At 41.9% G+C, this 15089-nt stretch overlaps 1 long non-coding RNA gene across 1 annotated transcript; it reads left to right on the top strand.

The window, feature by feature from the left end:
• LOC121814985 lies at positions 1-5712 on the top strand. Its single transcript, XR_006054706.1, has 2 exons — positions 1-410; positions 500-5712. It is a non-coding gene; the product is annotated as an uncharacterized LOC121814985 (long non-coding RNA).
• The last annotated feature ends 9377 nt before the right edge of the window (positions 5713-15089 follow it).

Below are 15089 nucleotides of genomic sequence, written 5' to 3'. Positions count from 1 at the left end.
CAGGCTGACGAGCTCTGGCCGGAGCACATGTGAGGCAGGAACTGGAGCACTAAAGGGGAAGACAGTGAAGATGGTGATGATGGTCTTTGGCCAGGCGTGAGGCCAAGACAGAATTAAAAGCAGCGCAGGATGTGAAGCTGTACACTGAGCCGATATCGCACACCGCATGCTGTTTCCTTGTCCCCCCCCCCCATGTGGCCTGATAATTAGACAGGCAGTATGAAGGTCTCTCTGTGTCTGCTGTCGATCACAGACTATACAAAGAGGTTTCATCCTCAGACCAGGCTGCCTCTCCAACTGGTCGCACTCTACTGGGAATGTAGGAGGACAGCCAGCCGCCTCTGACGTTAGAGGACAGAGCAGCAGATGACATGTGCAAATAGGAGTGGGCGGCTGAATGAAGCTTGCATGTGAGTCACAGCGTGCACACATGAGCGAGCTACTTATAATTGCAGGCTTTCAACTTGAGTTCATAATGTGTTCACTCTTTTGATGTCAGCTCTAAAATTGCAGGGGAAACATAGATGGAGAGGATTGAAAACACAGAGAGCCACAATGGCTTCCTAACCTTGGAGAACAAAAGAAACGCAGCAACAGCCTCTTGAGCTTGCAGTTCCTTGGGTTTAGTAGCCAAGGTCAATTACCTCCACCTGAAGAATAAAAAATATTCTGATACACACACACACACACACTAGCTGCAGCCTGTGGCATGAATTCATCTGTGAGCATGTCCTCAATATCGTCTGTTCTTCTGGGTGATCCGACCAAAACTATGCAATGGAACATGAGAGTGCCATAAACCTGTCTGTCAGATCATTAACATCCAAACCGCTTTCATGAGAAAACTTTATTGGACAAAAAGCTTTGGATAAGACTGCAAGAAAACTTCTATTCACTTTCAGGATATTCCATCGCAGACGAAGTACAAATTGTACAAACCCTTTTTTTGATATGCCGAATGTCGTTTTCTGTGGATTTAAATGTTTTTATCACTAATGCATTGAAATGGGACTGCTATTTCTGGAGCTGGTCAAGGTAGAGTTCATTTAAACTAATGGAGCACAGCCTGCAAGCTTGCTCAGGCAAGCTGCACTTTCATGCTCACTCTCCTCACATTATATGCCAAAACACTCCCCACCTAACACCCTGCACTCCCCCTTCTCTTTAGTGGTCTGCGTTATTCTCCCATTTCTCCCTTTGACAGCTCATTGCTGCTGCCCAGCATTGCTGGCTGATCTTTGGTCTTCCCACCACCATGATGTTGTTTGCACATCACTCCCCACCTTCTATATGTAATGTGATGAGCTCAGAGTCTGTACACCAAACTCTAACCCTATTCTACTTTAGTAATAAAGAATTTCAAATGTGAGTGGTCCGACTGACCTTTAGTAAGTGGGAATAAGCTGAAAGTTGAGATCTAAAATTAAAACAGACAGAGCAGTAAGAATATTTCAGTTTTCTTTCAAATCAGCTAATCAGAGCAATCTGTAAAAAACTGTATCATGTACCCATTTTAAATAAAAACAATTTTAAATCTCTTTAAGAAGCCAGTTACTGTCTATAATCTCTGTAGAGGATAATCTTGCTTTGCTAAATAATGCATTAAAAGCTAATAATCTGGCATGTATAAAAACAGATGCGACACACACTGCTGCTACCAGCCTGTCTTCTGCATGGTTAAACAGTGCGATGCTTTTCATAGGGAATCCTGGGACCTCTGACCTAATTTTTGTGACTCTCTCAATGAGCTGTGACATTTTGGCTGTGAACATTTTAGAAAATGAACTCTGACAGGTCAGACAAGAACACGGGTTTCCAGTTGCATTCTGCTCAAAAGCCAATGCCACCCGTCAAGTCAGGTGCATGAGTGTATGAATAGCTCAGTTTTCTTTTCTCGTCATTACCTTCCTGCAGAAGCAGAGGGGAATCAATAGTTTCATAGGCAATAGAGGCTTCACCATAACATGGTAGAAAAGAGGTCCAAGTCCATTTATGCAAAATATATTAATATTTTGAGTGCCTTTTTTTTCAAAGATTATAAAATAGGTCGTGTTGACTCAGTGATTAAAAACAACCCAACGTTTTATAGGAGGCCATGCAGACTGAGAGTTTATAAAGAGCAGAAGGACGAAATGCCAGTCAGTCCACCTGCAGCTCAGACCAGAATTAATGTTTTCTTAAGAGATGAGCAGCAAAGCTCCACTGAGACCAGGAACAATGAAAGGTCATCATGTGTTAAGGACCAGCCACTGCACAGCCGTGTTATTTCTCAAGTGTTTCCGGATCTGCTCTGAGAGAGTCGTTGTTAAGCTACGCAGCGCCGTCATTGCAGGTAGAGCTGCTGATTGCTGGCAGGGCTTTTAATAGGTTTCCCTCTGAGGTGCTGAAGCTCATTACTCGTCTCTGTTGCTATAAACCTCCACGCTGTCGTACATCTGTTTTTGAGATCACATCAGTGGAAATGAGAAGGTTTTCATCCACATTTCCATTCATAAATACAAGCTACTTTGCTAATTGGTAGCTCTAAAATAACTTGTGAGATGGCTTCACATACATTCACCAGTATGCAGAAATGTACACAAACTCGGTGACCCGCTGAAAGCCCATCCCCCGGTTGCTGTTTCTCTTTGCTCAGAAATACCAACTACCAGGCTCAGCCATCTGTGACTCTCTGAACCTACTGACCTTGCGGAAAAGCAGATCCTTGAATTATACTAATGCATTTGGCTGAACCTTTTCCTCCTGAGGATCAGTTATCAGACTCACTGTGCTTAGCTGTGTTTTGGCGCCACTTCCCCTCCATTCAAATCCCTTTACCGCCGTACACGTGCATCTGAGAGAAACGCTCCACAGATCGTTATTTATCCTCATTGGATAAATATATGACTTTCCCTTCCAGGTCCGTACAGTATGTTCATTATGCATGCCATAGTGCTGTTGCCCTTTGCAAATGTGCTTCGCTGTTTCCAGGTGTTGATCTTTGCAAAAGGGAAGCATAATCAGAGGAGTGCGCATAAAGATATTTATCACAGGGGAAGTTGAGAAGGTGTATCTGGAAAAATAACACACATTCTAACTGCATCACGTTTCACTGACTATATGAAAATACCACAGAGAGGATGGGCTTAACTCTGGCCGCCCAACACAGTTTGAAATCATAAGCAGAGGCTCATTTAACAACTATAACAGGGGAAATTTAGTGCTTTCAGGGAAACGAAAATATATCATTCAAAATCCCAGAGACCTAGAGGAAAGAAGATTAATTGCAGGATAAATTGTTGTAATGCTGAATATCCCTGACTGGCTTAGTTTGTGGCTATACATAATTACCCGCGTGGCCTTCAAACTGTTAAACTGAGATCTGCTGAGCAAACAATACTGAGTGGATTTCGCCCTTTGAAAGGTAATGGACCAGGAGAGGGCTCAGGCTAAAATTAGTTACTGTAACGGTGTTTTATCCTGACAATGAGCTTTCTGCCCAAAGTTCACACAACACCTCACCACTGCCTCCCTCCTCCCTGTCACCACTACTCTTTAGGCTGTTGGCAGATTCATTTGCGCTTGACCTAGTTAATGTCTCTGGAGAAATGGAGGAGTAAACACACACATGCAAATGCTCCACTCCAGAAAACCTGGAATTTTCCATTCTTCCACACCCAGTCCACAAGCCAGACCACGGGAGGAACATTTTGGGCATGTGATGCACTGCACGTAACAGCCTGATAACATATTGACAACACCAAGCCTAGTAGTGAGGTCACCTGTAGTAGTGAGGTCATCTTCTGAATTACCTCCAAAATGCATTTGATATTTACTTGATTGTCTCTTGAAAATGTTTAAGGTTTCAATTATTTTAAACTACAGTAGAGTGAAACTGAGGTTCATATTATTCTTCAGGCATGCTAGATTTCATTTGAGTATGCCTCTAGTGGGAACTCTTTAAAAAAAAAGTCAAGGTAAAATAAGGAGCGCGTGTATAATATGTGCAATGTAACTGGAGACTAGATTTCCCTGGTAAAACAATTTGATCAAATTAACAATGACTAATAAAATGAGAGCAAAAGCTATCTCAGCTTTTCTTCAGTTGTTTTCTTTTGTTTACTGCCATCATTTCTATCCACCGAAAAGCATCCTGCAGATGGCAGGTCTGGCTGTAAATAGATATGACACCCAACATCTGCCCAATATTTGCATTTTCATGAAAACTGGTCTGATGGGGTTATATTTTCGTGTCCGTATCAAGTAAGCGCTGTTTAATTGTTCCGCCCAGATAACTGCCCATTCTTCTCTTTGATATGCCCATGGAATTATGGGAAATTCAAACGTTTAGCAACTCCAATAACATGGCTGGCAATATTTTACTTGTGTGTCTTGTGAGTCTGTGTGTCCTCATGGCAAAATCTGCTTCTGGTAACACCCACTGCAGTAGGGACACCTCAACGATATTCACTGCAACAGCACAATAGTTTTGCATCTGTACATTCGCATAGAATGAAATAGATTGTGTTGCAGAGATCAAACTGTAGTTCAAAGTTGTGTGCACTTCTATACATGTGTACTGAGTAAAGAGCTGCAATGTAAAGGGACCAAGGGGCTTATTATCTCCCACAAATCTGTCAACTACGGTGTCAGAAAATTGGTGTTTATTAAGTGTTGGGTTAAAATGGACTGATTCTTTTATAGTGCATTTCTACTTGATCACATGCCTCATTCATCCAAGCAATTTTTCTTTGCCCGAGTGCTTTCTATCTAACATTCCCACTCTGTTAAACTCATGGGAAAGCAATTTAAGACTCAGTATCTTGCACAACAATACTTTGACATGCAGATGGGAGCAGCCAAGGATTAAACTACTAGCCTTCCGATTAATAGATGATCTGCTCTACCTAATGGGCTACAGACACCCCATAAAATAAAAGCACAAGATTTAGTGTGACTAGTCCTAATCTCAGCGCTACAATGTCAGCGCTTACTTTTATACTAGTTCTGAGCTGTTGTTATTATTGTTAAATACAATAGCAGGAAAAACACAAATAGCTCAGTAAGTCATAATGGTGTCACAGTGAGCCGGCATAAACAATACTGGGACACTAAAAATGATGCACAGCAATAACTTTCTTATGTGAAATGTAAAACGATCTAACATACACACTTACAAAACACTTTAATATATACATACTAGTATCCAGTAGCACTGAGTTGAGATTTTATGTGCATCAAATAACAAGATGAAAAATTTATAAGCTGTAAAATTTAGACTCTGTGCTTATGTGCTTGTGTACGCTGCCTCTCTCTATCTGTCATTACTAATGCAGATGCCTGATTTGATCTGATTTAACCTGTGCTTTACCTGCAACGACTGTTTTTGTGTTCTGTTATAATGCATCACTGCGTCTCTTAATTTAGAAATAATTATCTGTAGACTGTAGAGTCTTCAGCTAAAATCCATTGTATGGGCACAGAAGACAGGAAAGACTGACAAATGGATACAGTGCAAACTCTTATGTGGATAAATTAAGTTTCTGGGGGTCATAAGAACTTTTTAAAGTAAACACTGAGTCACGGGCATGGAGATTTAGTCTAAAGAAAAATGTCACCCTGTTCGCTATCTGCTGCAACTGGCAGCTAAAAATTGCCATCTGGCTCATTCAGCACACTCTTGAGTATATTTCTTGAGTGTTACTGCTTTCTGAAGCACATAATGTGTTAACAGAAAAAAAAACAGTGGCACACTGCAGCTTACATCATCGCTTCTGGTAATAAGCCATGTGCTGTCTATTTTTAAGAAGATTCACAAACTTCTGCATTTTTGCATTTGCAGTTAACAAATTGAAACATGCCAAACATCACTGTTTGTGTGGCACTACAATGTTAAACTTCACATGGAACAAGGATGCTACTGTGCATGTGTGCTATTGTGGGGTAAACAGGATGAGGAAATGGGCTCTGAGATGAAGTCTGGCTGGAAGATCACTGAAGGAATTACAACAGGGGTGTGAAAGTGTCAGAAATGGCAGTGAGGGGGCTGGAACAAGATTCACGAACTGTATACAGAACGATAGGAGGTATGTGTGAGTGAGAGAGAAAGCTGAGGACAGGAGACTGCAAGAGTGTCACGTGTATGCCAGAATAAGCATAGAGTGCTGCAATCTCTGGACACAGCGGCAGCAAGTCAGGCCCTCAGTCCCTCAGGTTCCTCATGCTCCTTCCACATGCATGGGTGATCATGGCTCAAAGAGTTGGCAGTTCGTTTTGTAACCGGAAGGTTGCCGGTTCGAGCCCCGGCTTGGACAGTCTCGGTTGTTGTGTCCTTGGGCAAGACACTTCACCTACCGCCTACTGATAATGACCCGAGGGGCCGATGACGCGATATGGCAGCCTCGCTTCTGTCAGTCTGCCCCAGGGCAGCTGTGGCTACAACTGTAGCTGCCTCCACCAGTGTATGAATGTGAGAGTGAATGAATAGTGGAATTGTAAAGCGCTATATAAATGCAATCTATTATTATGTAGTGTTCATAGCGTCCACACTTTCGTCACCCCTCCTCTTGCTTGCCTTATCTAACCTTGTCCTCTTTAAGATTTGCGCTCTAGCTGTCTTGACAATTTCCTGCCTCGTGTAAACTGCTAACACGAATCAGAAGCATTTTGTTGCTGTAACTCAGGCTTATTTTCACTCCACTGATAAATTTTTGTCTATGACGCTACAAGAATTTGAATGACTTCAGCTTTGCATGTATACATATACTACAGTACCATGCAAAAGTTTGGAGTCCTCCCTAATTTCTTTATATTTAGCTGTCCAGACTTCTTGAATGAGATTCAAAGCTCTGGATGTTGGCTGCCTTTCATTCAGTTCTCTGTCTAGATGATCCCACAGTGCTTCGATAATGTTGAGGTCCAGACTCTGGAACTCAACATTACTGGTCCAGTAGGTACCTCTTGGCTAATTATAGCTCTGGACCCCTGACTGAAATGCAACCACAAACCATGACAGAGCCTCCACCGTGTTTTACAATTGACTGTAAATGCTCACTGTTGTACCTCTCTCCTGACTTCCTCCACACATGTGGATGTTTTGAACTAAAACTGCATCTCCATAAGAACTGCTGCCACTGGCTTCAGTCTAGTTCTTGTGTAATTTGGCATAACTCAGCCTTTTTTCCCTGTTTCCATTTCCTAATATTGGCTTTTTGTCAACCATATTGAGACCATTTCTGATGAGACTTCAGTGAACAGTAGATGGATTAACTGAGGGGCCAGATGCATTTCTCAGGTCTTGTGTCAGCTAAATTTGCTTGTTTTATTCCCTGTTTGTTTAGTAAATGACTTTCAGATACTGGTTATCTACTGTATATAGGTTTTGTTTTTTGTTTTTGAGCCTGTTACTTCTTCTTTTGTCCTCAGTTGTTTTAAAGACACTCACCTAATCACTCTTTGGAAATCATCTTGATTGTGCAAAAATACTATTTTATGCCCATCAGAGTCAACTAAAAAATGAGAAAAAAAAAGTTTTGTGACAGGTTGCTGGTAAAAATGCCCAAGATTTAATTTAAAATGGGTTCTTTGCTAAATTGTCTGTTGTGGGAAGACTCAACACAGGTTCATCCCTTTAGTTAGGTGACGTTTTCATGCTTCAATGATTCATAGATCAATGTTAAGTGGTTAAAAAATACATTCCACTAAAAATGATCAGGTACAAGGACTGGACTGAAAATGAGTTGAAAAGAAGAAAATGTACAAAGAAAAACTTTGACAGATAGAGAGAGCTATTGCTCAAAGCCGCTTTTAAAATTTAAGTCTTGCTCCTCAGAACCAAAATAAAAGCAAATGAGGAGGTGACTCAAGACTTCTGCACAGTACTATACATATATACTCCACATTTTGAGTGCACATGAGCTTGATGCAGACTAACTTTACTGTTATGTTGTTGGCATTTGAAAGCCATTACACAAACTCTTTTATGACCATGCATTAGAGCAGGTCCAGCAGGTGCCCCTTGGCTAAGTATAGGGGGCAGTCACTGCTTAAATGTGCCATCTTGTTGTTTCTGTTACAAAGAAGCTGATGGAGGAGAGTAGGAGTGTAACACCCCTCTGTAGCCCTCTGAATCTCAGCACTACTCCTCCTCAGAAGAAGAAGACTGGAGAGATGCCAGGTACTTTTTTTTCCCACTTTAAAAGGTTGGGATGACATCCAAACAAAAGAGCACAAGTCCTAATGTGGGCCTCACAATGTTATGCAACTATATTACTGCAGCAGCAGCATAATAAAAAAAATATACATAAGGCAAGTTGAAGCTTTTCTGTTCCTATTGGTGAGCAAAACACAAACCTCACTCCTGGGGCACGGCCAAGGACACGTGTTAGCCACAAACAACCCCTGCTATTAAAGGTTTGTTCTGTGTGGAAATTTCAGCCTGACTCTTCAACCACACTGTAGAGCACTCTGAATGGGTGACTAATGCATGTGTGCTACTCTGCTACACCAGGGAGTTGTGACAATGAGATCCTGCTTCCTGTGACTCCATTTCAGCTCATACGAGCAATATATTACCGACATTAAACGTAACTAAATCACACTGGCTTAATGGTTGAAGAAGACCGTTCAAGGAATTAAATGCTCAAATCCACCATGGCATTGTCCAAAGTAACCCCTGAAGTATGCTTCCACAGCTACATATTTAAAAAGCCTTCTCACTAATCATTCGCATAATGAGAAATGTAATAAAATCTTTGCTTTGCTGTTTAACAGCCTGCGCATAGACTTTAACACATTCTTAATGGCTAATTTCTAAGTGTCGTAATGTAATGGAGGAAGCTGTAATTGATTCTTTAATTACCTGATATTCCTATAACGGCATTTGACAACTGACATGGCTGTTCTATATCCCCTGTTTAAATGGCTATATCTTTAATTCATTAAGACAAATACAAGCAGTATTGTGTTTATGTTTCCTCAATAGTTAAATATTGATCAAAGAATTCATGTTAATTATTTATAATTAACTGTAGGATGTTCAAAAATAATTATATGGGGCACAGAGACTAAAATAGAATAAAAAAGCTAAACCTTGACTGATTAAGGCAAAGTTCACAAAGTCCAACAAAGGAGTGACACAAGCTAGGAATTCAGAACTGAAGTGTAAGAAACAAGTGGTTGACAACAACAGGATGATCTGACAAAGGGTAAAGGGAGGGATGCACCCAAGGCCAGGACACACAGTCACACGTTTAATGTTAACATGGTGCTCATGTTAACACAGAGTTGCTAAACACAAAGAGCCCCCTTAGGACATTCCCGGTCGTTAAGTGATGACGTGAGGAATCCTACTTCCGGGCCTAAAGTAGTCTGCGTTTAATATGGCTTTTGTGTTGTTAACATGTTTAATGTTATGTATTTTCTTCTATTTAATCTCAAAAAGCTCCTAAAACAGTCATTGACCACTGTTGACCTCCCTCGGCTTTTATTACCGCTAATCATTTATTTAAGCTCAGTTTTTAAAACCTTAGGATGTAACTACAGCCCAGCCCTTGCAGCAGTATATGAACGACTAACCTCGTATTGTGGATGGATTATCTCAGTTGTTCTCCTGGCTGAAGTTTAGTCCTTTTACAGCATCCTGCCATGCGATTACATTTGTTCCTGACCACCGAGAACACTCACGTTAACTTTTATCGAGTGGAAAAAAGGTTAGCTTGTTTATATTATGCTAACATAGCTGTGTCGCTAGCGGTCACGTAGCACATCATTATATACCAGCTAGCCAAACTTCAGTAACCCTACAAACGTCACTGCTGTTTAGTTTTCTGTCTTCATTTATGTTGGAAGTGATAACATAGCTGTACGTTTTAATTTGTTTCCAAAACCCCGCAGTCAGGACATGGTATATTGTATTTAGATAGAAGCTAGCGAGCTAACTTCCTGCTAACTTCTAACTCGTTAAATGTCATAAATTCCGTTTTCATGGATGCCTGGATGGTAAACTCAATTGTTACACCTGGTAGAGCAGAACGCTGATCATTTTATTAAAGATGAAAGACTTCAGACAGTTTTTCAACTCTCAGTAATGCCATAGTGATCGTTTGATATATGGACCTTGTTACGAAATCAGGTTCACCCCGGTTCTTTTATTCGTCGAAACTTCCAGAGACAGCACCGGAACTCAGTAGTTATTTCACAAAACCTTTATTCATCGTTATTCATTTTCATTTCTTGCACTTCTAGAAGGGAAGACGTGAGTGCACTCATGTGCCTATGTGAGTGCACATGAGTGAGTGTGCGTGTGGATGTGTGTGCATGACAGTTAAAACACTGTGGGTGTAGGTGACTCCCTAGAGGTCATAAAAAACCCATCTCCCTTCCAGACCACAGTTATCCAGTTACAAATGTTGAGACCCCCACCCAAACATTCTCTGGGGAATTTCCACTCAGCATTAACTCCTCTCTGTTTTACTTTCACGGTTCAACTAGGGAGGGTCTCCTATACTCTACTCCTAAGTTCACGACACAATCAGGCCTTTATTACATTGAGGGCAGTGTCTCTACAATAATTCTAGATTCTATGTTAACACATTTCTAAACTCTAAATCAGCTAAGCATTTCTACAACCTGCAGCGGAGTTTAGGCCCAGACACGGCTAGTGAAGTCAGACTTAACGACCGGATTCCACGGAGTGCTTGACATTGTGTTTGTGTCACCTTTTGTTTTACTTTTGCATGTGTGAACCTTGATCTCATCGTCTGACCAGTCCCTTTGACCCTTTATCTTTTGTCACTGTTGTCTTATTCTTTCATTCTGGCACCCCATGATCCCCTTTATCAGAACCTTTTATTCTCTGTATTTAAATGATAAAACCCACTGTTTTCTGTTGGACATCCCCTTCTTATCTCCCATATAGATAGTATTCTTGTAGTAGCTAGTCCTGTGTTGGCTAACCTTCAAGACGCACTCTCTTGGCTGGTAAACCCACTGTGTACCAAAGTACTTAAGCCTAGATTAACCCTTGATTATACTTCCTGCATCTGCAAGGCCATTAGGGCCCACTAGGGTCTGCTTTCGTAATCAGCATTCACATGCGTGGCTGTTTTGTTTGTGACCTAAATGGGAATTTACATAACAATGGCCAATAAGACTTTGCATTGCATTACATTACAATTGTAATTTAAATTCTAAAGTCACAAAAAATGTATGTGGAGCTCCCAAGAGCTCATCGTCTGATGACAAAAGTCACTCGAACCCTAGAGGGCTTGGGGACATTGAAAGCTTTCAATGAAATCCTGAGGAACTACACTTGAGTCAGATTGCTTAATAATCCAGCAGTAATTGTTTTTATCATTTAAACTGATATTTCACATCTCTGAAAAGACACATGCTGCTGTCAGAAGAGGCCTGTGAGGAGGTTTGGGGTCGAAACTCATTGCTATGAAAGAGCTATGATCCTCCAAGTGAGGTTAGATACTTGGCTACAAAGAAATTATCAGCCCATATCGCATCACTTCTAGTTAGGATCTTGCACTAAAACGCCCACATGATGATTCCATAAAAGTGGCAGCAGCGGGAGCGTGGGCAGCTCTACGTTGGACATAAATTTGGCGGCTAGCCTGTTGTCACTCGTCTCATCAGCTCTCCACAGAGAGCCTCAAATACAGAATTGGTCAACCTATGTAATGGAAGTCCAATTATGTGCTTTATTTGTTTTGTTTTGTCATCACAACCCACAGATACATCTTTTAACAACAGTAGACGAGTGTGAACAGAGTTGTCAAAGCTTTTGCCGGGTAACTTTTTTTGGACTCGTGCTTTTTTTTAATCTCTCAAAAATCCCCTTACATAACCCTAACCTTCACATTAAGATTATAGGCTATTACCCTGCTGCTACTAACTCACAATGTTACATCATCTGGAATCAATATGGCTGCATGGCAAAGAAAAGCTGTAGTAACAATGAATCACAGGAGGCTAATATTTTTAGGTCTTTTTTTGACGTGGAACCCGATGCTTTAAAGATTGTTTCTCTGAGGTGTAAACTGGCCAAAGTTCCAACCTAGTGCAGGAATTATTCAATGCTTGTGGTGAGCTCACAGTGCTCTGCATCATGTGTAGCCCTCCTCATCTGTGCTTGGAGAACGCAGGCTGGAGCACTTACATAACCTAGTTAAAATATACCCCAGTCACATGTAACATTCAGCCCTGCAGATAGATATCCCACTGTCGCTTGAGCTGCTCTGGCAGCCGTTCAGACACTAGAGAGAGTATAAACATGCACGCACGCACACACACATACACAGAGCCATAAAATATTTGTCAGTGGTTTGCTGCCAGACATTCTCAACTGCCTGCATGTGAACTGTCTGTGTGGAAAATGGTCAGGGAGCTTTTTCTCTGGATGAAGCACATGTGACTGAAGTTGGAAGAGGGAGAAGGTGCAAAAGGAAGAGGGAGGGTGTATGACGGGGCGCCGGAAGTCCAACCCTTTAAAGCAACAAAAATGCAATGAGTATCACTCTGACTGCATAACCTCTAATATCAAATCTAAATTCGATTGGCTGCGCATACAACTGACACCCCACCCTGCTGCAGCGTGCCCACAGTACATGCAGTTACTCTTCTAGTGTGTGGGTGGGGTTTATTTGTAGAAGTAGCATTTACTGTAACAGGATGACATATCTGGAGGAGTAATATGCTACACTAGGGAGAAGTGGAAGACATATTTTCTAACCAAGATTAAAGCTAAACAGGGTCCAGACATGGTGAAGGATTGCCCAGATTCAGATTAAAGTCTAAAGCAATTTCAGGCATTCTGTTATTGTCACGTGGAACATCTGTGAAGATCACTGTAAAAAACATAAGCAGAGAACGGGATCCAAGTCACAAAGTTCATCTTCAGCTAGATTGATGGGAAAATTAGGTTTTATTCCTCAAAGCTGACATGCTCAATTGGTGGCTGAGACTTGAGGGAGGTAGTCCAAGGCTTTGCAAACATTACAGGAAAAAAAGTTATGTAATCCTGTTATTACAAGTCTATGAATCATTGCAAGGACCCAATATTTTGTACCGATGTCAATTATGTCCAGCCAGAGGACGTTTTTAATGTCTGGTGCACCTTTGTGTTTACATTTGTGTTCCCTGCAGCAGCTTTAGTTGTCGTTAACACAGTTATGGACATTCCTGTCGGTTTTCTCCTCCATCTGAGCTCCAAACCAAAACCTGTCCCTGAGTCGCACTCCTGCTATTAGTGGTGAGCAGGCATAACGTGAACAATGGTGTCGGAAGTCTGTTGTTTGCCATCCCAATTTAAAGAAACCATGCATGTGTGTGTCACCATAGGTCAGGTTTTGAGTTTGGGAAAGCATATGGAGCAAAGCCAGGGTACACCCAGCTGAGTCATATACACAGTTCACGCGACAGATGTTGATATAACAGACACAAACGCAAATACGCTCCCGTGCAAATGGCACCCAAACACTCTCACATGTATGCCTGCGTCCCCTTGCAGTATATTTACCGGTAAGGCCACAGTGTCTCTGATTCCCTCACTTTATGCATGTGCAACACGGGTCAGTTTAGGTTATTGGCTAGTGCTTTTGATGGCAAGTCATTGCATTAGACATGTGACGCTGCCTGAAAATGAGAAACAGATTTTACAATACCGTAAATCGTGCACACATGTACTTGAGTTCAGAGCTGCCTTTAGTCCATAGGGTGAGGTGCGGTTGATGCTCCCCACGCACACGTGCTGCGTCTTTATTTTTTATTTTTTCGAGAAGACAGGGTTAGACAGGGACAGATGTTCAGCGTATGCCCTATAATAAAGTGGGTGTGAGTCTCTGATTGGTCTTTTATTTTTTATGAATGAGAGCGGGAGAAATCCAGTCTCTGTGGGATATGTTTTCAGCCTGCCTCTCTGACAAATTGAAAATCGCAGTGCCAGTTTGTGTCGTGTGACTCATCTTGGATCCTGACAGGAAAACGCACAGATAAAAAGAGTTCCCTTTTGTGAACAGACTGCAAATTGCTGCTGTTGTTCTTTATGCGAATGACAGATTGTGAAAATTGGAGAACGGCTCCGTAGAATTGGATTCGTGTTAAACACTTAAGCATTCCTGGCGAGTACACAAAATACTGAAACATTCACGACAATCTGTGGCTAAGGTTTCTATATGTATGATGCCATGCGTGCGTGGTTCAGAATGCTGAATGCATGAGCCCAATAAAAGCTCTTTGAACATCAAATGCATGTAGATATGTCTGTTTCCTGTGCTTTGAGGTGAATGTGATATATATTTCACAGTGACAGCCTCTAAGACAAATAAGGGAAATGAGAGTTTGCTGGAAAGCTGTAGGAAGCTCTCTGTCGTCACAAAGTCTGGGGTCACCGGGGGATCAGAGCCTGGGGAGCAGAACAACAGCAAGCTGTTTGTGGGATGTGTGAGAGACCGCTGTGATTTAGAGGACAATTAAAATTCAAAATGAACGTCTAACCGTGCCAGTAGGTGTGTCACCTTGACTGGTTTTAGAATGCATTCTTCACAGCAGGATGTGATTACAGGCTCATCCGTAGAGAGCAAAGCTAGTGTTTGCTGGTGCCCTCATCCTGCCTGCTCTTCATTGTGACGGCAGCACATAAAGCAAAAGTAGCCACATATGCTACTCTATGATCACTTGACCACAAATTGCCTTTTCAATCTAATTACAATGGTACAAGCTCATTACAGAAGGCAAAGATGACAGTCCAAGAAGTCCTTCTGCATTATATCTCAGACAGATTTGCACCCGGTTGTTAAAACTGTCTGGGCAGCGTCCTCGGCTCTGTAAACATCTCGCGGAGCCTTTTCGCATGTGACCTGTTTACTCTGGAGAGAGAAGGGGGGGAAATGTTTTGTTTCAAATCCTGTCTATCCGCATTGTCAACTGAGGGAGATGAGGAGACCAGGCCGTTTGTGCTTTTTGGGTGGGCGTCTCCCAGGCGCACGTGATCTCTCTCCCCGCCCCCCACCACTGTTTGCTGTGAAAGGGTTCGTGACTCACTGGCTCCAAGCTCAGGATTCTTGTCTGGCCTCTGACAGAGGGCACTTAATCCTACTCTCTCA

The sequence above is a fragment of the Haplochromis burtoni genome, unplaced genomic scaffold, assembly GCF_018398535.1.
Source record: "Haplochromis burtoni strain Fernald_Lab_line unplaced genomic scaffold, NCSU_Asbu1 Contig_114, whole genome shotgun sequence".
NCBI classification, from domain to species: Eukaryota; Metazoa; Chordata; class Actinopteri; order Cichliformes; family Cichlidae; genus Haplochromis; species Haplochromis burtoni.
This window is presented reverse-complemented; position numbering and strand designations above follow the sequence as displayed.